The following is a 25574-nucleotide window of genomic DNA, read 5'->3' on the forward strand; positions in this document are numbered from 1 at the left end:
TGTTAAAGCCGCTGCATTCGCGAGTGGTGTCTGATATTGTCATGCTGAAGTAGAGGGTACTCCATGTCTGGATGAAGTATTCGGATTCGAAACTTGATTACAGCATGCTGTTTGTCACACACCGACATAGTCACCTTAAACGCCGCCATTTTACGTACTAGAACTCAGCGCCCTCTAGCAGCAGAGAGCTGTAAATATCTATACATGGAGAGTAAAAATAAATAATGTTAAAAACGTATGTTTTATTTAAAAACTTCAAGAGTTTTCAGATAAAAAATTCGGAGATATTACTTTTCAGCACGCCCTCGTATTTTAAGTAAGTGAAAAGAGCGCACTGTTGAAAAACATCTATATTCATTTTTCCAAATCTGTCCATATCGTCTTTTATGTTAAATTTGCACTTTCCTTTCCATAAGGTTGTTGCTGTTTTGATCTTCAGCCCGATTTTCGTTTGGATGCAGTTCTCGACATCACTCCATCCCGCGCAACCCTCTTCATCTCCAAATAATGACGGCAATGCGCAATAAGTTAACATGATTACGAAATCCATGCCTAGGCCTTCCCCCTCACACACCCCTTCCATACCAAACTGACATGTCCTATCAACAATGTCTTCTTATGGTCAACTTCTGCCATAAATTTCTTTCTTCGACACTTAGACTCAGTACTTCCTAGTTATTTGTTCAATCTACCCGTCGAAGCTTCAGCGTTCTGTTGTAACACTACATTTCAAAAGATTCTGTTATCCTCTTGTCTGAACTGCTTATCGTCAACGTATCGATTCCGAACAAGGCTGCCCTCTAAAGAAGTATCTTCCCAAAATGTTAGTGCATTAATTTCTTGTCTCGGTTCTTAATTTTCCATTAATTTGTCTATGTTGTCGGAAGCCTTCTCTGAAACATCAACAGGATAAAAATATAGCGTAATAATACTCAGGCATATCCCAAATATGAATTGCAAATCGTATTGCAGCTAAAGACGTACGAATCTATTTTGCCAGCCTGAAGCTGTAAATAGGGTCTCTGCACGTCCTGCGTATATCTGTGGAACACGCACAGCTGGTTCGCACATAAACTGTCGCCCGATACCGATGCAGTAATGTGCCGCGTTAACGCCAGCCAATAAATTCTGCGTACATGGTCGTCCTCACGTTACCCACGTCACTGTATTCTGTGCTTTAGTGGTGTCTCCGAACTCTTGGAAGCAGTGTGTCAAGGTAACAGTAGTACATTTTTGGCATCCTAAATTCAGGAAGAACAGTAAAAATTGTATCAGTATCACCATTCCTGCGGCGGGGTTATAGAATCAAATTGCGTACACTATGTACTGGAATGTTTAACGCTGCATAGTTTTCTACAGTTGATCAACGTCCGTTTCTAAATATACGCATATGAATACCATATAAAATTACAAGCATAACTTCCTGAGCAATATACAAAGCGTGGGGTACTGTTACTATTTCAGAAATATTTCATTTTTATAAAAAAATAAAAAAAAATTAACATAGGGATTCTGCGTTTTGAGATAGAGTCGGGTCGCGTTCGATATCTCTCGTCACGCTCTCGCACTCGATGTCTTTGGCCAGAGAAGAGGGTCCGAGGCGTGGCGGGAGTACGTCGATAGAGTTAGAGGTACTGGGGCAAGGACCGGCGTGGTGCGCGGAGAGAGAGGAAGGGGATTAACAGAAACAGTGAGTCGGTCTCGCACATAAACTGTGACTCTTCTAGAGCCACGTGGGTCCGTTGCCTGGTGTTGGCCCGAATATGCAGGCCGTGCTTCGTTGGTGGTTAAGGAAGGCAACTTAAATGGACTGAGTCGGGGCCAACGCGTCCGCGGGAAGGCATCAACCGTCAGTCTGCGGAATTTTTCCATCGGACATCGTTTTAGAAAGCAGTTCAGTCCCGAGCAAATGGGGGCACTTTTGGCCGCCGTAAGCTTCTCCGTCTCCGCGGTCACCTTCCTGCAATAGGCCGGGTGAGGAACTTCGAGAACATTCTTCCTTGTAAATGACCATGTTCGGCATTGAGCCGTCTGATACAGAATCGTTGTGTGCGTGTGCGTATTATTTCCCAAGCAGTCGTTTGAACTACCATGTGTGTGATCTGTTGGTACTAATGTTTTAAAGAGGCGGAACCTAGTTATTGGGGATGACTGTTTGTAAGTATGGGCGATGTCCGGGCAAGTTATTAGCCGTTGAGTGTCTTATCGCAAACAGTTTACTTAGGTACAAATTTTTCCTTTACCTGCTATGAGTTTTGCTACATTCGAAAACGTGTTTTGACCAGTAACCTTTTCAGGTTTTTCCTTAACCTAATATCAATAACACTGGTTGCTCACGCAAGTGTTTGCCTTTTGAATAGTTTTCCTTTAAGAATTGTTTTAAATTAAACCATTGGATTTGTGATTTCATGTGAAAAACAAAAAACACTTTCATCATTCCATATTTGAGATCTGCATTGTGACAATCCTTAAGAAATAGAATGAAATGATCGTGTGGCATTGATCGCCGGGAGGTCCCATCCGGGTACGTTCGGCCGCCGGGTGCAAGTCTTACCTCAGTCGTCGCCACACGTCGATGATGATGAAATGATGATGAGGACAACACAACATCCAGTCGAAGATCGGAGAAAATCTCCAACACTGTCGGACATCGAAGCCCGGCCCACTGAATGTCAATCCTTATAACTATTGTGAACGAAATCCTAGTGTTTTAAGTGATTTGATTGATGTATGTTCAGCAATTGTATTTCAAAACTTGTAGGTGCCACTTGTGCCACTTGTAGGTGCCTTCCGATCCCAAGGCAATCAGGCACGGAAAACCATGTATCAGATAACTGACGTAAAATTCAATGTAAACGGATAAAAACGTTTCGCAACAACGCGTGTCTGCTTCTTCTTCTTCTTCTTCTTCTTCTTCTTCTTCGTCGCCGTGAACCCAGATGCGCGTTGGCGTCCTCGACAATGCGCCTCCATAAACTTTTGTTTCTTGCTTTTCTCCCACAGCCTCGTGTCTCCAACTTTCTAACGTCAGCCAACGCATTCTCCAACCACCTTTCTCTGGTTCCTCCCATCGGTCTGATGGGATCCAATAGTGGACCATGTATTACTTGACATTCGCCGATGGTTCTTTCATTTTTCCATGCCTCAAGATTGTTCGTCTATTTCAAGTTACTACTGCCGTATTTTGTATTCTTTTCCATTCCTGAAGTCGTATTCGTCATGTACCAGGCCCCATCTGAGGCTTTTGTTGCATTTGCGTAACACACTAGTGTACAGAAATCGCGAAAGTTGCTTTGGCAACACGTTTCGCAGGAAAGCTCCTATTACTAGCAGATATTCAGATATTGGTTCATATCTGCATTTTTTCTGATGAAAGCAATTCTAAATGCTTAAATACATTCATATTGAGATTGAGTATTGAAAGAAACTTTTTATTTATTCCTTTCAGGAACACATAGTAGTATAACAGCAGTAATTACCTCACCAAAGTTGTTCAGGAATCGAACTTCCATGTACACTACTTGCCATTAAAATTGCTACACGACAAAGATGACGTGCTACTGACACGAAATTTAACCGACAGGAAGAAGATGCTGTGATATGCAAACGATTAGCTTCTCAGAGCATCACACAAGGTTGGCGTTGGTGGCGACACCTACAACGTGCTGACATGAGGAAAGTTTCCAACCGATTTCTCATACACAAACAGCAGTTGACCGGCGTTGCCTGGTGAAACGTTAATGTGATGCCTCGTGTAAGGAGGAGAAATGCGTACCATCACGTTTCCGACTTTAATATAGGTCGGATTGTAGCCTATCGCGATTGCGGTTATTCGTATCGCGACATTGCTGCTCGCGTTGGTCAAGTACCAATGACTGTTACCAGAGTATGGAATCGGTGGGTTCAGTAGGATAATACGGAACGCCGAAGCTGGATCCCAACGGCCTCGTATCACTCACTAGCGGTCGAGATGACAGACATCTTATACGCATGGCTGTAACGGATCGTGCAACCACGTCTCGATCCCTGAGTCAGCAGATGGGGACGTTTGCAAGACAACAACTATCTGCACGAACAGTTCGACGACGTTTGCAGCAGCATGGACTATCAGCTCGGAGACCATGGCTGCGGTTTCCCTTGACACTGCATCACAGACAGGAATGCCTGCGATGGTGTACTCAACGACGAACCTGGGTCCACGAATGGCAAAACGTCATTTTTTTCGGATGAATCCAGATTCTGTTTACAGCATCATGATGGTCGCATCCGTGTTTGGCGACATCACGGTGAACGCACATTGGAAGCGTGTATTCGTCATCGCCATACTGGCGTATCACCTCCGTGATGGTATGGGGTCCCATTGGTTACACGTCTCGGTCACCTCTTGTTCTCACTGACGGCACTTTGAACAGTGGAAGTTACATTTCAGACGTGTTACGACCCGTAGTTCTACCCTTCATTCGATCCCTGCGAATCCCTACATTTCAGCAGGATCATGCACGATTGCATGTGTCTGGCCAGCACATTCTCCAGATCTCTCACCAATTCAAAACGTCTGGTCAATGGTGGCTGAGCAACTGGCTCGTCACAATACGCCAGTCACTACTCTTCATGAACTGTGGTATCGTGTTGAAGCTGCATGGGCAGCTGTACCCGTACACGCCATCCAAGCTCTGTTTGACTCAATGCCCAGGCGTATCAAGGCCGCTATTACGGCCACAGGTGGTTGTTCTAGGTACTGATTTCTCAGGATGTATGCACCCAAATTGCTTGAAAATGTAATCACATGTCAGTTCTAGTATAATATAATTATCCAATGCATATTCGTTTATCATCTGCATTTCTTCAAGGTGTATCGATTTTAATGGCCAGTAGTCTATGAGGTAGCAACTTTTTCACGCATGTCAAGGTTTATAACATCGTTTCTCTAATGATAGGACTTTGTACTTACATTCTGCGCTGTATGTAGTTAATATCTGCACAGAGTGTTGCGAACAGTGTTGGTTGTAAACAAATAATAAATTAAAAGGTCATGGCTGATGCTGGAGTTTTGCTGTATGAATTCCGAAAATGTATTAAGTAACATACTTCTTTTACTTTCATATAGGGAGATACGACGGAGGAAAGTATTCGGAACAAATTTTGTTGGATGCCATTAGTTAGGCGAGCTGTAAATGGGTTTCGGTGACTGCGTGACCGTTTCAGCCGTTTACTTATATAACTGTATACTAAAGCGGTAAGGTGAATTGGGAAAAGAGTATAATATGGACGATACAGTTAACATACACAGTAAAACAAAATTTTAAAGTAATAGACTGTTAGACATTATCAACTCATTATTGGGCCACATTGCGCGGGCTGCGTTTGCCAGTATTAGTCACTAATTGCCAATTTCAGATTATTGTGGCATCGTGAGAGGTGCGTTGTTGTCTTGTGTTGCTGTAAACTGTAAGAGATCACCAAGTTATTAAGCTGTATTTTCATCTTGCTACTACCGATCCGAGTTCCGTTTACTGCATAGGACGGTGCTAAGTAATGAAAATTGTAGCGGGTGACCGGTAAACGACAGCCGAGGAGAACGCCAATTCTAAAAAAATGGTTCAAATGGCTCTGAGCACTATGGGACTCAACTGCTGAGGTCATTAGTCCCCTAGAACTTAGAACTAGTTAAACCTAACTAACCTAAGGACATCACAAACATCCATGCCCGAGGCAGGATTCGAACCTGCGACCGTAGCGGTCTTGCGGTTCCAGACTGCAGCGCCTTTAACCGCACGGCTACGCCAATTATAAGATCATGAATTGTCACACAGCCGAATTCCTAGCTTCGAGATCCATACAGGTGGTACCGTGCAAGACACAAGGAGTAGCCGTATGTATCATTGTATGCCACCTCTGTATGGTCATACAGAAGTCACGTATAGCAGAAAACGATTACACAGGCCAATAAAATTATTTTTTCTTATGTAGTAGCTTAATCTAGTAACTTTTAGGTACTGAGTACACATGTGAAGCCAGTACTGTTCTGTCACCTTCAGGTTTGTCATATTGTCATTTATAGAGTAGAAAATTAGCAACATATATACAGTTTAATGGGAAACTATGTAATTGTTCAGTGTGAAACAAGATTTGAAGTATCATCATGAAAGCATCTGTCTATTACACAAGGATTATGAGTCCGTTGGTTTTCATTTTCTTTCCCTTTCCTCCTTAAAGTATTTGATAAAATGTTTGCTGGAATGAACTAACTTGTGAAGCGACCAACGGTGGTCTTTTACGCGACACTGACACTCCAGCGATGCCCTGATGGAAACGCATACCACGTTCCTGCTGGATCTCTCAGGACACAGACACACCACTTGGTACAGTAGTGTAATCTGGGTTGCCTAGATAAAAGGCGTTAAGTGGAGAGAGAAAGTACGCCTATGGCCGTAGGTTCGGTCTGGCCCACAGAGACACCTATGTCTTCCTTTATCTGCCACGAGGGCAGAAATAGAGCGTTGATCGATATGATTCCGCCACCCGGATATTTATGTTGGCTCCACGGTTCTACAAGCAGAATCGACTGGAGAGTCAATCGGCAGATGTATTTCCATAGCACCAGGGGACAACATTCTGCATCCAACTTTCGGAGGCCACCGCTGCTCCACCTTTCATTGCCTCGCGATTATTCTTAGAAGAATTTGGTGGAAGTGTTCATCAACGTGATTTGGACTTTTACTAAGAGTGGTACCTGTCAAGTATTGTACCAGACATAAGATCTGTCCCAAATAAGAGTTACCTTTTGTACATAGCTGATACTCCTGTAAGTAGTGTGAGTTTTGAATCTGAACAGTCTACAGTAGTTCTGTTAGTCCTAGCCTCTTTTTAAGATATGATATAATCACACTTTTATGAGCGTTTAAGTATTCAGAAATGGAAATGAAATGAGTGTTTGGCGTCATTGGCAGGGAGGCCCCTTGTGGGGCACGTCCGGCCGCCTTGGTGCAGGTCTTATTACATTCGACGCCACATTGGGCGAACTGCGCGCAGGATGGGGATGAAATGATGATGAAGACAACACAACACCCAGTCCCTTGGCGGAGAAATCTCCGACCCAGCTGGAAATCGAACCCGGGCCCATACGACGGCAATCTGTCACGCTGACCACTCAGCTATCGGGGCAGACAGACGCATTCATAAATAAGCCGGAGTCTGTGAAAGGAAATCAGCGGAAAGGATTGTAACTCGATTCCCTACAGATGGAGGTGGGATCCCTATGCGAGCGCTAAGTCTCCAAAATTGCCAGTAGAGCGACAGAGGAACTCATTCACGTGACAATAGATCGAACACGTGTGCACATAGACCGTCCACTGCGTCATGCTGAAAATATTGGGGAGGAGGTTTCAAACGAAGAGAAAAGGGCTATTGTGCGTTTCGTGATAACGCAAATAGTGTGGTGTTCGCAAATGTATCATGCAATGTCACAAGCATACGGAGAGTATTGCGCATCCGTAGCATGGATCAAGCGATTCAAGGAAGGACAAATGTCGTTGGCCGGTGAGACGCGACCCATAACGCCACACCATATTACCGATACCATTGTCCAGCAGGTGGATGCCACCATTATTAAATATAGGCCAGTTAACGTGGATCCTTTGCCCCAGTGTTCAGTTTGAGCATCGGAAATGCAACGGACATGCAGCGATCTCTGTAAATTTTTGTCAGTATTTGGGAGGTATGTTAATTATTCTGTAGTGTGGCCCTGTAGAGAGAATAAGTCACAAAATAATTTTAACCATCTGCATTCCATCCACAACCAAATCCTGTTTGAACGGAAATAGAGAAAGAGGAATGCCTTCCATTTTTGGATATTTTGGTACGATGCAGAGACGATAGCGCTTTGGGACATACAGTTTATCTCAATACGACACATATGGATTTATATTTCCGTGAATGACTGCCACCGTGCTTCTCAGACGACGAGTGTTCTCATAATATATATAAATGACCTAGTAGATATTGTCGGAAGTTCCATGCGGCTTTTCGCGGATGATGCTGTAGTATACAGAGAAGTTGCAGCATTAGAAAATTGCAGCGAAATGCAGGAAGTTCGGCAGAGGATAGGCACTTGGTGCAGTGAGTGGCAACTGACCCTTAACATAGTCAAATATAATGTATTGCGATTACATAGAAAGAAGGATCCTTTATTGTATGATTATATGATAGCGGAACAAACACTGGTAGCAGTTACTTCTGTAAAATATCTGGGAGTATGGGTGCGGAACGATTTGAAGTGGAATGATCATATAAAATTAGTTGTTGGTAAGGTGCGTACCAGGTTGAGATTCATTGGGAGAATCTTTAGAAAATGTAGTCCATCGACAAACGAGGTGGCTTACAAAACACTTGTTCGACCTATACTTGAGTATTGTTCATCAGTGTGGTATCCGTACCAGGTTGGATTGACAGAGAAGATAGAGAAAATCCAAAGAAGAGCGGCGCGTTTCGTCACAGACTTATTTGGTATGCATGATAGCGTTACAGAGGTGTTAAGCAAACTCAAGTGACAGACTGTGCAAGAGAGGCGCTCTGCACCACGGTGTAGCTTGCTGCCCAGGTTTAGAGAGGGTGCGTTTCTGGATGAGGTATCAAGTATATTGCTTCCCCCAGCTTATACCTCCAGAGGAGATCACGAATGTAAAATCAGAGAGATTAGAGCACGCACGGAGGCTTCCCGGCAGTCGTTCTTCCTGCGAACCATACGTGACTGGAACAGGAAAGGATGGTAATGACAGTGTCACGTAAAGTGCTCTCCGTCACACACCGTTGGGTGGCTTGCGGAGTATAAATGTAGATGTAGATGTAGAACTCTCATACATGGAGCACACGCTATATGGAGGACGAGCTTCTACACATGAAGAGGGTTGTTGAAGCCAAGGGGTATACACCAGGTACTATGGATGAAACCAACGGTGGGCATAAGGAATGCACACGTAAGGAATGTTCACCTAGGCCAAAGAGAGAAATCTGCAGTGGCGGAACACAGTCTCAAGAAAAAATTGATATAGAACAAACAAAGGTGCTGCGCGGGGCGAGCGGGTTCTGTGATTCGATCTTTAAAGAGGCTGTGGAGATACGAGTCCATAACAATCATGTTAGCCGATATAGCGGTTTCCAACTTAGCACCGCATGGGATGCAGAGATAGCAAAAATGTGGTGTCATCGCCAGACACCACACTTGCTAGGTGGTTGCCTTTAAATCGGCCGTGGTCCGTTAGTATACGTCGGACCCGCGCGTCGACACTATCAGTGATTGCAGACCGAGCGCCGCCACACGGCAGGTCTAGAGAGACTTCCTAGCACTCGCCCCCGTTGTTCAACCGACTTAGCTAGCGATGTTTCACTGACAAAATACGCTCTCATTTGCTGAGACGATAGTTAGCATAGCCTTCAGCTACGTCATTTGCTACGACCTAGCAAGGCGCCATGTTCAGTTACTATTGATATTGTAAATAATGTACACATAACAGCGACGTTCACAATTTATGGACTAAAGTTAAGTATTCCACCAGCTACGTCCGTTTTTCTAAATTCTCATTTCCTTGACCTGTTCCATGACCTCACGCCAGCCTGCATGAGCTAAAATGCGTGCCTTTCGGCTTCCTCTAATAATACGGGGTTGGCTCTCCTGCCAACCCACAACATTGGCGACAAGGCAACACCGTGTTCATAACTATAATGCCCTGACTTACATGTGTAATGGTTTCACCACCATCTCCTCATCTACTGTCCGAATTTTATCGCTTAAAGAATCAGCAGACGCAGGCCTTACTGGATGCCCTAGGACAGCTCGTCCAGGGTCAACGTGCAATGCAAAACGATGCGGCAGCCGCCGCTCCACCACTAATGCAGCCACAACACGCAGTTGCACCAACTTTTCGTCCTTTTGATGCTGCACTGGAAAGCTGGAGTGGTCACGACAATTTGGATTCCATCTCGCCGCCTACAGAATTCAAGGTAACGAGCGGCAGCCTTTTTTATTATCTTCCGTCGGGGTGACCACGTACCGTGTGATAGTCAAATTATTTCCCCGATGCGACGTAGCAACTCTGTCCTACGACGAAATTTTGTCTGCATTAGACGCATATTTCAAAGAATCAGTCAATGTAGTTGCCAAATGGTATACCTTCTTTTGTACAAAACGTACAGCAGGTCAGACTAATCGGGAGTGGGTTGCAACCTTGCAAGGCATTACTAGGGATTGTGCTTTTGAGTGTCAATGTGGAATCCCTTATTCAGATACTATGGTACGTGATGCAATTGCACAGAACGTTTCTGATGATCGTATACAGAAACAGATTTTGAAACTAGTCAACCCCTCCCTTGAACAAGTGATAGACATATTGGATCGGCAGGACACACTTGACTTTGCTCAGGAATAATTTGAAACTTATGCCACCTGTGTGTCAGGTTAACAGGCCCGCCGGGCGAGCTGCACGGAACAGTAAACAGTCTTCACACCCCACCGCGCCGCTGCCGCTAGGCTCTCAGCCAAATGCTAAAAACATGCCCGCAGTGTGCTACTAGACATTCGCGTGAGAATTGCCCGTGATAAAAAAAGGACATGTTCAAAGTGTTTGCCAGAAGAAGCTCAGATCGGAAACTCAAAATCATTCCAGGCCCTTTGCTCCGCGCCGGAATCGGAATCGAACCAAGGATACTCAGGCTCGCGACACTTCGCCCATGGAAATTCATGTAGTTCAATCCACTCCGCCCAGTGCCACTCTCTCTAATAGTGACTGTGTTCGTCCCACAAATAGTGTGCGTCGACATCGCCGGCACTACCGTCAAGTCGCAAGTGATTTTGTACCAGTGTCAGTTCACGTTGCACGAGACAGACGCTCTTGTCGTCATCAGGACAATAAACGTTTTGTGGACTTGGACATTAACGACAAAGTGATACCATTCCAGCTCGATACCGGGGCTGCAGTTTCACTGATCATCAAGACACTTACAAACTGCTGGGCACACCTCCGTTGCGTGCCGCAACTGTTAAGTTAACTAGCTATTCGGCTCACAAGATCCCTGTGTTAGGACAGTGCAACCTTCTTGCAATATACAAGGCACAAACAAAACTTGTGTCATTTCACGTCCTTCATTCTTCTTCTGCAGTGAACTTGTTTGCTTTCGATTTATTTCATTTGTTTAACTTGTCTATAGTCAATCAGGTCCTAACAGTAAACCAGACTGTGCCTTCAGACAGTGTTTCTCGTCTCTGTGAAGAATTTGCAGACATTTTTGCACCGGGCCTCGGTTGCGCTAAGAACTATAAAGCACATTTGGAACTGAAAGTAAACGCGCAACCGAAATTTTTCAGAGCGCGCAATGTTCCCCACGCATTGAGTGATGAGGTTGCAAAAACATTACACGATGTGGAATCACAAGGTGTAATTGAACGTGTGCAGGCTTCTCTCTGGGCATCACCGTTAGTAATTTTGCCAAAACCGTCCGGAAAATTGAGACTTTGTGTGGACTTCAAGGCAACAGTGAATCCACAACTAGTGACTGCAACTTTTCCTTTACCACGCCCGGAAGATCTTTTTGACAAACTGTGCCCGGGTAAATATTTTTCGAAGTTGGACCTAGCAGATGCGTACTTGCAAATTCCGGTGGACGAAGAATCCCAGTGCGTTTTGGTGGTTAACACACATCTTGGTTTGTATCGATTCAAACGACTGCCATTCGGGTGTGCATCCGCCCCTGCATTGTTTCAGCAATATCTACAAACTGTTTGTGCGTCGGTCCCTACTGCAGCAAACTATCTGGACGATATTGTGATCTCCGATAATACGGAAGAAGAACATTTAGCCAATCTCAGAACATTATTTCAGGTCTTGCGACAAAATGGTCTTCCCTTGCGGAAGGACAAATGTGTGTTTTTTGCTCGTGATTTGCCATATCTGGGACATGTACTCAATGCCCAAGGCATACATCCCAGTCCCACGCACCTTCGTGCCATACAAGACTTGCCTTCGCCGCAGAATTTGAAGCAGCTACAGAGTGTGCTGGGAAAAATAAATTACTATAACAGTTATATCCCACACGCCTCTTCCATTTCAGCTCCGCTTCATCGCTTACTCCATAAAGGTGTTCCGTTCGTCTGGACGACGGAATGCGAACGCGCCTTTCGCCAGTTGAAATCGGCGTTGCTTTCCAATACTTGCCTTACGCTATTCGATCCCCGGAAGCCCCTTTTGTTGATGGTGGATGCATCGGATTTCGGGATCGGTGCTGTGCTTGCGCACAAAGATGGTTCGCACGATCGCCCTATTGCCTTTGCGTCCAAATTGCTCTCGTCTGCGCAAACAAATAATTCTCAGATCGAGAAAGAAGCATTGGCTCTCGTATTTGGTGTTACAAAGTTTCATGATTTCTTGTATGGTCGTCACTTTACCATCCTCACAGACCACAAACGTTTGACATCGCTTTTTCATCCAACCAAGCCTGTACCTCCACGTACAGCGCAGAAATTCATTCGCTGGTCTATTTTCCTCTCGCAGTATCGCTACGATATCTTGTATCGGTCCACTGCTACGCACGGAAACGCTGATGCGCTGTCCCGTTTGCCTGTTGCTGAGGATAGAGCATTCGATTTCTCCGAACTTGCTTGCATGTTCATTGATGCGGAAACCGATGTTGTGGTCGAATCGTTTCCGATTGATTTTCGACGTGTAGCTACAGCCACAGCTGCCGACCCTGTCCTTGCTACCGTTCTGCGTTTTGTTGCTACGCAATGGCCCTTGTCAAAGTCACGGATCGGGGATCCGTTGGTTCGCCGATGTTTTGCTCACAAGGAGAGACTTTTTGTACGACGTGGTGTTTTGCTGTTGCGTTCTGATAATGATCAGTCCAGGGTCGTGGTCCCACGTTCGTTACAGTCCTCTATCTTACAGCTTCTCCACCAAGGACGTTGGGGTATAGTGAGAACGAAACAACTTGCTCGTCAGCACTGTACTTGGTTCGGAATCGATGCCGCGATTACGAATATGTGCTCTTCTTACATGGTGTGTGACGAACAACAGTCAGCACCACCACGGAAATTCTTTGCATGGCCAAAAGCCATTTCCCCTTGGCAACGCTTACACATCGATTTTTCTGGTCCCTTCTGGAATGCTCGATGGTTGGTTGTGGTAGATTCATTCAGTAATTTTCCTTTTGTTGTCGGGATGTCTTCCACGACGTTATCTGCCACCATCCAAGCGTTATCTGCTATCTTTTGCATCGAAGGTCTTCCACAGACTATTGTTTCTGACAATGGCCCACAATTCATGTCCGCAGAATTTCAGTCATTCTGCAAGGCCAATGGTATTCACCATCTGACGTCCGCGCCGTTTTCGCCACAGCCAAACGGTGCCACTGAACGATTGGTCAGGACTTTCAAGTCACAGATGTTGAAGTTGAAAGAGTCGCATTCTCGGAGAGGCGCGTTATTGCTCTTTTTGTCCTCGTTTCGCTCTCAGCCCCGAGATGGTCGCTCGCCGGCTGAGTTGCTCCACGGTCGCACTCATCGAACCTTGATGTCTTTGCTATATCCGCCGCATCAGGTTCCTGTGCAGCGGCAGACACCTGTTTTTGCCCCAGGCGACGTTGTCTACTACCGCAACTACCGAGGTTCACGGCGTTGGCTCGAAGGGCGAATTCTTCGCTGCCTCGGCCGCGCTATGTATCTGGTTTTTGGGGCCTCTGGTGAGGTGCGTCGACATCTCAATCAGCAGTGCCTCTCTCGTCGCACGGGAACCCCGTCTGCTTTCAGCGACGGTGCCGTCCGGTCAGCGTCCTGGGGACCCATCTACTGGCTCGCTTCAGCCCCAGGTGTTACCGACGCTGCCTTCCATTTTGCCCCATGGCGACGCGCCGCCGCTGCCGCCACCGCAGCCGCCGCCTGTTCTCCCGCCGGCGACGCCCGCAGTGGACGCGCGTCGCTGCAACCGCCGGGCGCCTCCCTGGGTCACGCGCCGCCGATCGCTTCCCGTGACCAGTTATCCTCCGACATGGACCACTTGCCCGCTCCGGAGCATATGTCATCTTCGCCCGTCGGGTGCCCCGGCCGATGCAGGTCGACCCTTCGGCCCCTCCTGTCTCTCTACGGGCGCATACACCGCATGTTGGCGTGCACCCTGGAGCAGGTTTTCAGGCGTTTCCTAGCTCCCCGCGGTCCGAATGGCAGGGTGCGGGTGGCACAGCCTCGCCTGTTGTTAGGCTCCCCACCTCGTCGCATAGGTCAACATGGGGTCCTCCCCACGGCGAGCGGAAGCCTTATGCCACAACCGTGCGCCGATTTGCGGGGGAGGAATGTGGTGTCACCGCCAGACACCACACATGCTAGGTGCTAGCCTTTAAAGCGGCCGCGGTCCGTTAGTATACGTCGGACACGCGTGTCGCCACTATCAGTGATTGCAGACCGAGCGCCGCCACACGGCAGGTCTAGAGAGACTTCCTAGCACTCGCCCCAGTTGTTCAACCGACTTTGCTAGCGATGGTTCACTGAGAAAATACGCTCTCATTTGCCGAGACGATAGTTAGCATAGCCTTCAGCTACGTCATTTGCTACGACCTAGCCAGGCGCCATGTTCAGTTACTATTGATATTGTAAATAACGTACAGACAAGAGCGACGTTCACCATTTATGGATTAAAGTTAAGTATTCCACCAGCTACGTCCGTTTTTCTAAATTCTAATTTCCTTGACCTGTTTCATGACCTCACGCCAGCCTGCGTGAGCTAAAACGCGTACCTTTCGGCTTCCTCTAATAATACTGGGTTGGCAGGAGAGCCAACCCACAACAAAAAATACGACAAGTACGCCCCGATGCGAAACCGGCGGAGGCAGGGAACTAAATGGACAGGCCTCACGAGGAGGCGACGCCCGCTCCCGTCAGCAATCAAGGAGACCCCACCACCACCGGCCACGACTCTCCCCTTACGGAGGGACGCAATTGGCGTTGCCGACGCAGACGAGGCAAAGGAGTCTATGAAGAACCGGGCAGGACACGAATTCGACACTTCGTCTGAATATAACAAGTACGAAACTTGTTTAAATGTTGCCTTGACTCGGCTGATAACTCGAGGAGAAACTTCCTGGCAGATTAAAACTGTGTGCCCGACCGAGACTCGAACTCGGGACCCGAGTTCGAGTCTCGGTCGGGCTCACAGTTTTAATCTGCCAGGAAGTTTCATATCAGCGCACACTCCGCTGCAGAGTGAAAATCTCATTCTGGAAACTCGAGGAGACTTCATCATCAAGACTCGGACGGTATTAAATCCACGGCTTTCTTGCCATACTGAGGAATATATTCGTCAAAAACAGGACAAACTTCAGAAAACACGAGGTGCAAGTAATTTTTTGTCCTCTACCAAAGACAGCAGCCCTCCTGGGTTCCATTTTAAGATCTGATGCTTCAGAAGCCTGGGGTGCACGAGGTACCTTTCATATATCTGACAGACGACATGTGTAGTCCAAGAAAGATGCACAGAACACCGCATGTACAACAGGCTCTTACAACCTAATAAACCGACGGTGGCAGAACACTGTGTTGAAACAGGGCACACTATGGTGTGCGAAAATGTCAAAATTTTAGCCTCGACTTCAAATTTCCGAGACTTACTAGTGAAAGAGCAACTGAAGTTAGGTTGGTGACGATTTAATTGATGGAGATAGATGCTTAATCTTGGATAACCCTTTCGTTCATTGTGTAGTCAGTTGACATCATCATGTTTCACTGACTGCAGTGTGTCAGTGTTTCGTCACGCTGGTGACGGATGACAACAATCAGGTACAGGCGTGTGCCACATGGAGCACTTTCATCTCATTTGAACAGGTAAAATCAATGGTCGAATGTTTGTCGTGCTGTGTTACGTTCAAATGGTTCAGATGGCTCTGAGCACTACGGGACTTAACATCTGAGGTCATCAGTCCCCTAGAACTTAGAACTACTTAAACCTAACTAACCTAAGGACAACACATACATCCATCCCAGAGGCTGGGTTGGAACCTGCGACCGTAGCAGTCGCGTGGTTCCGGACTGCATCGCCTAGAGCCGCGTGGCCACCACGGTCGGCCGCTGTGTTACGTGTGTTGTAGCGTGTGAAACGTGCTTCACATTTTTTTGCTTTCTGTTTCGAGTCTGTGGTAGATTTACAGAAGACAAGGGTGTTCAAGTTTCTTAAAGGTAAGGTTATTGTGTGTATGTTATTTCAGTGAATGGTTTTTTGTTACATGGATTGCTACATTTTTTTCAAATCTCGTGGTTGTTATTTGACACCATTGTGAGGACGTGCGTTCATGTAAGTAATATTTTTGATGATCAGTTGAAATAATTTTGAAAGCTTATCATTCTTAATATATTTAATGGATATTCCGATTCTTTTCACACATCACATAGCTCATTTCACTACATAGTTTAATTTTTCAGACTCTGATATGGTGAAACCTTCCAACAAGGAATTGAGCAGATTCTACCAGACCTCGGTGACAGTGAGCTATCAGAGCCCTGAGCCTGTGAAGAGTCTGGACCTGAAACCGTTGGAGATACAGCAGAAAAGAGGAATGAAAAAGCACAATGGAAGTGACGGACCTCACAACATGAAAGAGGCACTTTGGAACCTGAAAAAGAAGTTTCACACGCAGAAAATCAACAGTGGCAAGGTAACTTGAAACAGAAAAAATGGCTTTCTCATGTCTTGACACTACTTCTAGTGGTCCAGAGTTACTGATAATGATGTAAGAAATCTTGCTGAATATTTTTCAGGACACTTCACAATAATTTTCTGTAGCTAATTTCGGAACATAAAAATTCGTATTGAATGTAGAAAAATGGAGTGCCAGTGAAATGTACCAGCTCTGAAATACGAAAACTGGTTGGAGTACATATTTTGATGGGTACTTTAGGATTTCCAGATTGCGTATGGGAGCCTCACACAAGAATACCTTTGATTGCAGAGATATTTTCTGTAAATAGAATATTCAGACTGAGGAATCAGCTTCATTTAGTCTACAACATGGAAGGTAGCTCTCCGGGAGACAAACTTTGGACGGTGAGACCACTGCTAAATAGAGTCAGGGAAACTTCTCTCAGACTGAAACAAGAAGAAAGGCAAATTATTGACGAGCAGATAGTGCCTTTCAAAGGAAGCACTGCAATGAAGCAATTTGTCAGTGGTAAACCAAACCCTTTTCGTCTAAAGAATTTTGTTCCTTGTGGAATTTCCGGAGTTGTATATGACTTTGAAATATATCGGGGCAAACGTACAGGAATTCGAAGTGAGCACAAGCACCGGGGCCATGGTGGTTCCACTGTGATGCGACTCAGTGACACATTCTACAAGGTTGTGGGTTCAAGCTATATCTCGATAATTATTTTACAACCATGTCAGTGGTATGTGAACTGTTGGAAAAGAATATCTTTTACAGTGGGACACTCATAGATAACCGGTTACAAAAGTGTCCACTGAAATCCGAGTCTGAACTGAAGAAGGAAGAAAGACGATCTGTCGATGTTTGTGTGACCACAGAAGAATATCTCTGTGTCGTTCACTGGCGTGATAATACTGCAGTAACTCTCATTTCCACATACGTCGATGCAGACATTATCGATAAAGTGAAGCGTTGGAGTGCAGCACAGAAGCAACATCTGGAGGTCACAAGACCAGCCATCGTTAAAGATTACTGTGCACTTATGGGCGGCGTTGCCAATATTTATTTTTTTATCTTCCTGTACAGAATACGCATGAAAACTAATAAGTGGCGTGTAAAAGTAATTTTTCATATGGTCGATATGTCTGTATGCAACTCATGGCCACAATACCTAAGAGATCTGGACGCCAAAGGAAAAGGACGTAAGGAGAAAATGGGTCCGCTGGAGTTCAGAAACCGGGTAGCTGAAGCTTTAATCCTAATGGAGAAGGAAAACAGCTCCACTTAGATTGACAGAGGATGAGTTTGAAGATGAAGAGCCCACATTGGATGTGGTAAATACATCGCTGAGAGAGATGAGGCTAGTTTCAGATGCAGTACATGACGTGTTTTCTCATTGACCACACTGCTCTGAAGGGAGGGAGAAAAGATGAAAATTAGAAAAACGCACTGGCAGAAGCCGAGTTCAATGTTCCAAATGCCATGTGACACTTTATTTGAACAAAAATAACGATTATTTTGTTAAATTGTATATTAAATAATTTGTAGAAATAAATTTTGCACTTGAATTGTGAACTAATTATTTCTGTTCCAAGTTGTTGACCGCATTCTTTAGTTATATGTACCCATAGCGACACAATGGTGTCAAATGACAACATTATACTTTTGAAAAACCGTTTTGGAAATAAATTATTTGATAAATAATTTGATCAAGAAAAACGTAAAAATTAATTATTTCATTTGCGAAGAAAAAATAATGAGTGAAAGGGATAAATCACGGAAAAAACTTACGAAGACGTCGCTGTAGTACAGCTGGCAGTGATACATCAATATCCCAGCGTGTATCAACCGCGCAGAATAGATCTAATTGATGCGTATGTTGTACCTCTTTGTCGCCGATCAACGTCTCTGACGGTATGTGTTTCTGTGGTCGCACGTGCAGTGACGCGGTCAGCGAGTTTAAAAGGACGGAATGAGTGCTGGGGCGTCAGTCATCCGGCTCACTGAAGATGGCTGAACGATACACAGCCGAAGTATCAGAAGAAGAAGTGGAGTTCATGTGAGCGCACGCCCGAAATTTAATGGAACACTCATGCAGTTCATCGATCAATTCCCGTTCCCCGCACTCCCTTCGCTGCCAGGAAACGCACTACATCTCTCTGTTATTCTTTTGAAGACCCATTTCAGCGTCTTCCTCACGACTGAGTGCAGTGGACAGTCAACGAGGGCACGTTCTCGCTCCGTCATCACGTGAATGTGCGCCCGCGTCCCTCTAGCGGCGAGTTTGTGGCCTCACAACTGTTATACGCACCACGAATACTTCCTAAGGCAGTGAAATTACGATCATTTCAACGGTTTTCATTTTACAGCCCTCGGGTCGTTCCCTTTCGAATACGCCTTCCAAAACCCTAAGCTCTAGGAAACATCGTTGCAAAAGTATACCCTACAACAAAGCGCAATACATATGTTTCTCTCCAATATCATCCAAATGCTTTAGGAAAAACGTATTCAGTTGGTGAGTCTTCCAACTCATCGGGCACACCCAAGTCTTGATCTTTTTCAGAATATGGGCTACAACGGAATTACAGCGTTGACCATATTCGTTGTTCCAGAAACCAGTAACAGTTTCCTTTAGTAATACCTACTTCTCACTCTCACCCTTAGTAATTTTTGGATTCAGACTTGGAATCGAACATCCATTTTAGAATGTCAGGTGGTAAAAAAACATGTCGTCTTTTAATTTCTCTTCTGACAGATGAGGAAACACCTGTCATTCTCATTTTAGGACAAGACTGTTTCATTACATTCGATCTAATATACACTGAGATCACAAAAGTCATGGTATACTTCTTAATACCGTATCGGACCTGCTTTTGCCCGTCGTAGTACAGCAACTCGACGTGGTATTGGCTCAACAAATCGTTGGAAGTCTCCTGCAGAAAAATTAAGCTGTGCTGCCTCTATAGACTTTCATAATTGCGAAAGTGTTACCAGTAAAGGATTTTATGCACGTACTGACTTCACAATTATGTCCCATGAATCTTCGGTGGTATTTATGTTGTGAGATCTGGGTGGCCAACTTATTCTCTCGAATTGTCCAGAATGGTCTTCAAACCAATCGCGAACAACTGTGTCCAGATGACAGGGCGCATTGTTATCTAAAAGAAATCCATCGTTGTTTGGAAACATGCTGTTAACGAATGGCTCTAAATGGCCTCAAAGAAGTCGAACAGACCAGAAGATCCAGTCCATTTCATGTAAGCACAAACCACATCACTGTGGAGCCACTACCAGCTTTCACAGTGCCTTGTTGATTACTTAGGTCCATGGCTTCGTGAGATCTGCTCCACACTCGAATCCCACCAGCAACTCTTACCAACTGAATTGGGAACTCATCTGACCTGGCCACGGTTTTCCAGTCATCTAGGGCCAACCGATATGGTCATGAACCCACAAGAGAGGCGCTGCAGGCAATGTTGGGTTGCTAGCAAAGGCACACATATGGGTAGTCGGCTCCCACACGGATGTGTTCGTCGTACGTCCCACATTGATTACTGCGGCTATTTCGCCCACTGTTGCTTGTCCGTTAGTACTGCCTAACTGATGCAAACGCTGCTGCTCTCGGTCGTTAGGTGAAGGCTGTCGGCCACTGAGTTGTCCGTGATGAGAGGCAATGCCTGAAATTTGGTATTCTCGGCACACTTGCCACTGTACGTCTCGGAAATAGATTCTCTTACTGATTTCCGAGATGGAATGTCCCATGTGTCTAGGTCCAACTAACATTCCGCGTTCAAGGCCCTTTGCTTCCCGTCGTACGGCCATAATGACATGTGAAAGAATCTCACATGCATCATCTGAGGACAAATGACAGCTCCACCAGTCCATTGCCCTTTTATACTATGACTATCTATATATGTGCATATCGCTATCCCATGACTGTTGACACCTCGGTGTATACCACACTGATGTGTAGCAGACCTTGTTGCGAAATTTTAACGTACAGCACAGAACACTATGTGAGCTCCTCTCAAATACCATCGAAATCCTTTACAAAAAAAAAAAAAAAAAAAAAAAAAAAAAAAAAAAAAAAAAAAAAAAAAAAAAAAACAGTTCAATAAGTAAATCTTCCATCTCGTCCGGCAGCCTAAATTCTTGGTCTTTCTTCATATATTAGCTACAACAGAATTACAGTGTTCATCACTAATAATTGCCTTAAGGAGTACCTACTTCTCCCCTCTCTTAGTTTTTTTTTGTCATTCTCAATGTTTGAGTAAGAGTATTTCATTAGGTGCGATTTAATGTATATGGCTACTGACAGGTATTTTTCAGGAACGATGCGGTTCGTGAACAAGACGCTCGTCACTCCATTCCCTAGTATTCGATTCATAGTATATGTTTTTCACTAAAATGTTGCATAAAATAAATACCTCTTACGGCTTTCATTACGGAAACTGGTTTGATGCAGATCTTCACGCTAGATTATCCTGTGCAAATCTCTTCGTTGCTACCCTAATACACACACACACACACACACACACACACACACAAACACACACACACACACACACACACTATCTTCCCTCGATTACCAGGCCGACAATTCGTCGATTTACATGGTGTCACAATTATCCTGACCGACCTGAATAATTTTTAGTCCAAAAGCAAAATAAAATGATAAAATGTTGTTTACCTGCCAGTTGGGCATCAGCCAACACGATTGTTCTCATTGTATCTCTTCTCGCGACTAAGAACAACAAGGCTTATTTCTTTAAATACCATCCTATATGTTGTATTTAGGAATTCACGTCCCCTCTCTTCAGACATCATCGAATACATATCACAGTGCACCATTCACGATAAATGGGATGTTACTAAGACGCAACCCAAAACAACTTTGACTTTCCTGCACTAGTACATAGTGCATGTGACCGGGGTAGCATACCTCGTACACTTCCTCGAGTTAAGCTTAAACAAACAGAAACAAAAGGGAAATGCATTCTGGTCGTTCAGTCAAAGATATGTAAGAGTGCAACGTGCACCAACGAAAAGATATCAACAATGGTACTCACCTACGGAGAATTTCAGCTGGGAGAACAGTAAATGCTATACATATTTTATTATTTGTAGTATCGGTACATACACTATAGTACTGAAGCACTCTGATACGATACGTTGTTTATAGCAGAAGATGTCGTTGGTTATAACACTTTCCTTATGGTTAGTGTAGTAACATACTTCGATAAGTACTGTTAAAGTAAGTATCTACAACGTATTGGAGTGCTGTCATGTAGGTGAAATATGACTAGTGACCAGTGAGAGCAATTGTCTCGAGAGGCACTGTTGGCAGTGACTGTATCCCACGCGACTGAGATTTCTAGAATTCAAATGATTTATGTCTTCGCCACAAACCTTGTGATATTATTGGATTTCAGACATTTTGCATATGAGAAAAGGACAGCCACCAAGCTGTAGTTTGCAGTGATACTAAGCATGACAACACGAGAGTAAAAAAAAAAAACGAAATCTGTTTATAACGTTCGCCTACACCAAGACGCGCGGCCAGCGTTTAAAAGGTACTTTTAAATACTATGACTCGCTGGGCGCAGATATTTAAAATCATTACCGCAGCGCTTGATAGCAAGAAGCTGCGAAACAGAAGAAAGAACAATTTATCATTTGTTAGGAAAATTCTAGAGTCTTTATAGTTGGTTGTACTTCTGGTCGCCGATATGTTAACATGTACTTCATTACCTTTGATGTTTGGTAGCCGACTTGTTAAGACGTGTTGTGTAGCACCGCTACAAGTTTAGTGTGAAAAACCACGTTATCATCAAGAAAGAAAACGCTTTTGTAAACCTAGTGACGATAAAAAATACTTACGCGCAGGCCAGGACATTTAATTTTTACAAAATATCACACATACAAAAGCAGCGATTGTTGGACTGCTCCATGTATGAGAAAAACATAAAAATGTAAGTTTTGTATTCATTGTAAATTTGGTAATGTTTATAGTTTAACGCCTTTCTTCTTTGAGAATATACTTTTCCTCCACTGTACAGAAAATCTATGCTTATTCTTTTCTTTAAATTAACCACAAATAATGTTTATGTTTAAATGAACTTTGTTACAGGTTCGCTCTTTATCGCGGTGTGTCGATTGTATTTGGGAGACCATTAACGTGTTCAATTTACGATCTGACAATTTTTTTTACAAAATTTCACTGTTTTGCATTCATTTCCAATTTTTTTTTATTATTCAAATAGGTCCCTTAGGTAATTTCATTGAAGAGTCTGATTGCGTGAAAGCAATCCGGGTTAAGAGGTCATTTGAGAAACTATTTTCACGCAATCAATCCGTACGTCTCCTAAACACAATCGAGAACCGACGCATCGTCGATCATTCATTAATTTTTCTCTTTTTCCAAGTCGTACCAAGAAACGGCCAAGGAGAACTGCCGTGAGTACGCAATCTAGTGTTAAAAGGTTGCATTCTTTATCTTGTCGGCAAACATTGCCATGAATTATCAAAATCAATGTTATATTTGGTTAAATCTGAAAAGCCAAACAAACAAAAAAAACCTTTTAACGCTAGAACCTCCGTCGCTCCCCCCATCTCCAATTCAAACTACCACCTAAATTTGTCGAACTGAATCTCTTCAACCACCAGCATTCGAACCAAATGCCTTCAGCATGACGGTGTACACGTTAGGTCACCACAGCCACCTTGCAGCGGAAGAGTGTGAACTACCTACATGGACGCTGCGTGATTCGTGGCCTGCTGTCAGCCAGCCAGCGACAGCTATCAACTGGGGCAGCGAGGTTTTGTTGCGGCAGCTCCACCTGATCACCGGCGCACTTTTTGCAGCGAGCGCCGAGATTGGATGCCCTGACACCGGCGCTTCTTTCCCGCAGGGATTCAATCAGCTCAGCCACCGCAACTGCTCTCCGGTTTCGTCTCGATTCACCTGCGACCCCTTTCCTGGCGTTGCTGGTGTTCATCAAGGCCACTGAAGGTCTGTGTTCTCTTCGTTGTAGTTTACGAGACGTGTTCAAAAATTATGACGCTTTTGGAGAACGAAAAATATCATCTATAGAAATCAACACTTATTCCACAAACGAGGGATCTTGTGAAACTCAGCTCGTTCTGTTCCTTCAGGAGATCCATACCACTGTTGATAACATCACTCCAGTTGATGTGTTCCGTGGCGTCAGAAAGGCATTTTGTAACATTCTGAAATGCCGTTTAGTGAAAAAAAGTAAGGAAAATATCAGACCTAGGTAGTATAAGATCAGATTTGCTGCTCTATTCAAGACTTCTTTCTGATAAATCTCTACACGTCGCTCCTAAAGGAAGAAAATCGAAAGGTATAAATGTTCCGTAAGGTTGGGTGATGAGGCCGGTGCTGTACGGGATTGCAGTCATGGACTGTGCGGCTGGTACCGGCGGAGGTTCGAGTCCTCCCTTGGGCATGGGTGTGTGTTTTTGTCCTTAGGATAATTTAGGTTAAGTCGTGTGTAAGCTTAGGGACTGCTGACCTTAGCAGCTACGTCCCATAATATTTCACACACATATGAACATTTGATTATGCCGCTACCGGTTGGAACGTGTATAAATTATCTAGTAGAAAGGATCAGAAGATCTGTATATGCAACGCTAGAACACCGTATTGATTGGCAGAGTAAACTGCAGGACATTGATGATTGGTATAGGTTCTCAGCGTAAACAGATTTAACTGGGTGTTTCACAAAATGTGTTTGCCTCTGTAAGCTACGAAGTAATAGGCGACGGAAATATTTATTGCGGTAGGTCACCATAAGAAACGTTACACTGTCTGCGGAGATATGAGCATAGTTTATTGTGTTGGCATCCAAAGAGTTGCAGCTAAAAGATACTTTTTTTTAATGGAACAATAGTTGTTTCTCTCATGCACTGGAATTAGTAACACCACCTGTGTATACATCAATTTCAATTACATTTCAATCACTTTTATTTTGGCAGCTACAACCCTTCAAAGTTTCAGGAGCAGATACCGCACGCTGTACATAATATATGGCTGTGTCGTGGGTGATGCTTGTTCTAGAGGTGGGAAGTTGATTTAATTCAGATGTTCAAATGTGTGTCCATGTTCCTGAATGCAGAATGCAATGCACCTTCTAAAGGATCTGCAGACGAGATGTAACATCGCTGGTGTCACGGAGCAACATCCGTCCTCGTTGCGCCGTTTTAGATCATTTGGGGATGTGGACTCAGTGACATAAACACGATCCTTTGGATATCCCCACAAAAAGAAATCTAATGGTGTTAAATCGGGCGACAAACCTGTTGTTTAGTTCTTCCACAACAGCACGCGTAGAATGGGATGAGTGACCATCTTGCTACATCCACGTATGGGCTCTCGTGTGTAGACACACATATTGAAGGAGACCACCCATCTGTCGACTATAAACGCGCAATATAACTCACCTGTCATTGCACCTGGGAAGTAGTGTGGACCGATGATTTCATCCCCAAGGATTCCACGCCATACATTAATAGACCATATATGTTGACGGTCGACAGGTCGTACCACCCAGGATTGTCTGTGGCCCAATAGTGCACGTTATGGCGATTCACTGCACCATAATTTGTGAACGTGGACTCATCGGAGAACATAACACCTTGTAAAGGCTCCAACGTGAAATTACGCAAGGCCCATTCCCGGAATGTAGATCTCCCACGAAAATCTTTCCCATACAGCTCTTGGGTCAGTGACAGGAGGTACCGGTGAAACCTGTGGCCGCGTACTGTTCCCCACACAGATGTGAGACTGACACCAGCGACTGCAGCAACGGCTAGTAAGCTTACATGTGGATTGTGTTGTACTGCAGCTGTAACAGCCGGCCGAAGTGGCCGTGCGGTTA

This window comes from Schistocerca cancellata, chromosome 9 (assembly GCF_023864275.1).
Source record: "Schistocerca cancellata isolate TAMUIC-IGC-003103 chromosome 9, iqSchCanc2.1, whole genome shotgun sequence".
Classification (NCBI taxonomy): domain Eukaryota; kingdom Metazoa; phylum Arthropoda; class Insecta; order Orthoptera; family Acrididae; genus Schistocerca; species Schistocerca cancellata.